This window comes from Elephantulus edwardii, unplaced genomic scaffold (genome assembly GCF_000299155.1).
Source record: "Elephantulus edwardii isolate Elephantulus edwardi_28Jun2011 unplaced genomic scaffold, EleEdw1.0 scaffold00209, whole genome shotgun sequence".
In the NCBI taxonomy this organism is placed as follows: Eukaryota; Metazoa; Chordata; class Mammalia; order Macroscelidea; family Macroscelididae; genus Elephantulus; species Elephantulus edwardii.
The window spans coordinates 2,993,552-2,996,206 of NW_006399959.1; positions in this window are offsets into that span (position 1 = coordinate 2,993,552).

Genomic DNA, 2,655 nt, shown 5'->3' on the forward strand with positions numbered 1-2,655 from the left:
CGATGGGAAAGTCTGCTGTTAGGGACCTCTCAAAGGTACTCAGGACACTGATCCTGATCCCATATCATTTTTCATAGAATCTGGCTTCTAGAATTATTTGTTCAATTTACAAATTAAATAGGTATGGAAAAGGATACAGTCTTGATGCATACCTCTGATGATTTTAAACTATGCAGGGTTCCTTTGATCTGTTCAGACAATAGCTTCTTGGTCTAGATATAGGCTTTGTATGAGCATAATTAAGTGTTTGGGATTCCCATTCTTCTCAATGTTGGCCTTATTTTGTTATGATCCACACAGTTGAATGCTTTTGCATAGTCAATAAAACACAAATAGATATTCTTCTGGTATTCTCTGTTTTCAACCAAGATTCATCTGACATCATCATGTACATCCCTGGTGCCATGGCCTTTTCTAATCTCAGCTTGAACTTCTGGCAATTCCCTGTCTATGTACTGTTCTAGCCAATTTTGGATGATCTTCAGCAATATTTTGCTTGTATGTGATACTAATAATATTGTTTGATAATTTCCACATTCTGTTGGATCACTTTTCTTGGGAATGGAAACAAATATGGATATTTTCTGGCCAGTTGGCCAAGTAGTTGTCCTCCAAATTTTCTGGCATAAACTGATGAACACATCTGGGTTGCATCTGTTAGTTGGAACATGCCAATTTGTACTGCATCAATTCATTTGGCCTTATTTTTTGCTGATGCCTTCAGTGTCACTTGAACTTCCTTCATCTCTCTTGCTCATATAGTACTTCCTGAAATTTTTGAGGGTCAGCCAATTCTTTTGGTACAGTTCCTTTCATCTTCTTTTGATGCTCTTGAATCATTCAAGATTTTGCCCATAGTATCTCTCAGTATTGCAACTTAAGGCTTGGATTATCCAAGGCAAGATTATCTATGTATTATTTGCCTTTGTTTGCTATAACTCGCCAGGCCTTACTTATCTCTGTTGTTGTTAGGTGCTGTCGAGTCAAATATAACTCATAGTGATTCCGTGAACAACATATCTGAGCCTATCGTTGCCATCCTTGTCAGCTTAGACATACTTGAGACCATTGCTGCAGTCACTGTGTTCCTCCATCTCACTAAAGGTCTTCCTCTCTTTTGCTGACTCTCCACCTTTCCAAGCAGGATGTCTTTTTCAAAGGAATAGCCTCTCCTAACAATATGCTCAAAGTATGTGAGATGAAGCTTCACCATCCTTGCCACCAAGGAGCACTCAGGATACACTTTATCCAAGACTTACCTGTTTGCTCTTTTGGCAGTCCAACACTCAACACTCTTCTCTATGACAACAGACTTTCCTGGTGCGATATGTCATCCTCTGATCTCCTGACTGTTGGTACCAAGTGGATTGATTGTGAATCCAAGCAAGATGAAATAATTGACAACTTCAATCTTTTTTCCATCTGTCATCTATGTCTATTGGCCCAGTGGTGAGAAACTTTGTTTTTTGATGTTGAGATGTAATCCCTATTTCAGACTTTTTATCTTTGGCAACAAGTACTTTAAATCCTTCTCTCTTTCAGCAAACAAGGTTGTCTCATCTGCATAATGAAGGTTGTCCGTGTGTCCTGATACCACACCCATCTTCATAAAGTCCAGCTTCTCAAATTATTTGTTCAGCATACAAATTGAAAAGATATTGGAGAGAGGATACAACCTTGACATACACCAGTTTTTGATGTTAAAACATACAGAGGTCCCTTGTTCTATTTGAATGATAGGTTTTTGGTCTAAGTATAGGTTTCACATCAGAACAATTAAGTGTATGGAATATCCATTCTCCTCAATGTTAGCCATAGTTTGTTATGATCCACACAGTCAAATGCTTTTTCATAGTCAATAGATATTCTTCTGGTATTTTCTGCTTTTAACCAAGACCATCTGATACGAGCAACCTGGTGCCATGACCCTATCTAAATCCAACATGAACTCTATCAATGTACTATTCTAGCCATTTTTGGATGAACTTCAGCAGTATTTTGCTTGCATGTGATATTAATTATATTGTTTGATAATTTCTACATTTTATTGGATCACCTTTCTTAGAAATGGGAACAAAGCTGGATCTCTTCTAGTCAGTTGGCCAGATAGCAGTCTTCTAAATTTTCTGGCACAGACTGATGAGCATGTTTAGGGCTGCATCTATTAGTTGAAACATGTTCTTTACTTTAATGATACTATATTAATAACCCCTTTATTGTATTTTGCTTTCCCTTTGCCCAACTTAATATGTTGTTGTTGTTGCTGTTGTTATGTGCCGTCGAGTCGTTTGCGACTCATAGCGACCCTATGTATAACAGCCCTAAACCCTGCTCTATCCTGTGTCAATCGCACTGTCTCTGACACACCCATCCCGATTACCCCAGTCACTGAATCAATCCATCTCATAGAGGGTCTTCCCCTCTTGTGCCATCTCTCCAACTTCCCAAGCATGATGTCCCTCTCCAAGGACCTGTCCCTCCCGGCAACATGCCCAAAGTATGTCAGACAAAGCCCCAGAATCCTTGCCTCCAAGGAGTTGCTTGCTTTAACCCTCTCCAGGATGAATCTGTTTGTTTTCATGGCAGTCCATGGTACATTCAATACTCTTCTCCAGCACCACAGCTCAAAGGCTCAATTCTCCTTCATCCTCCCTA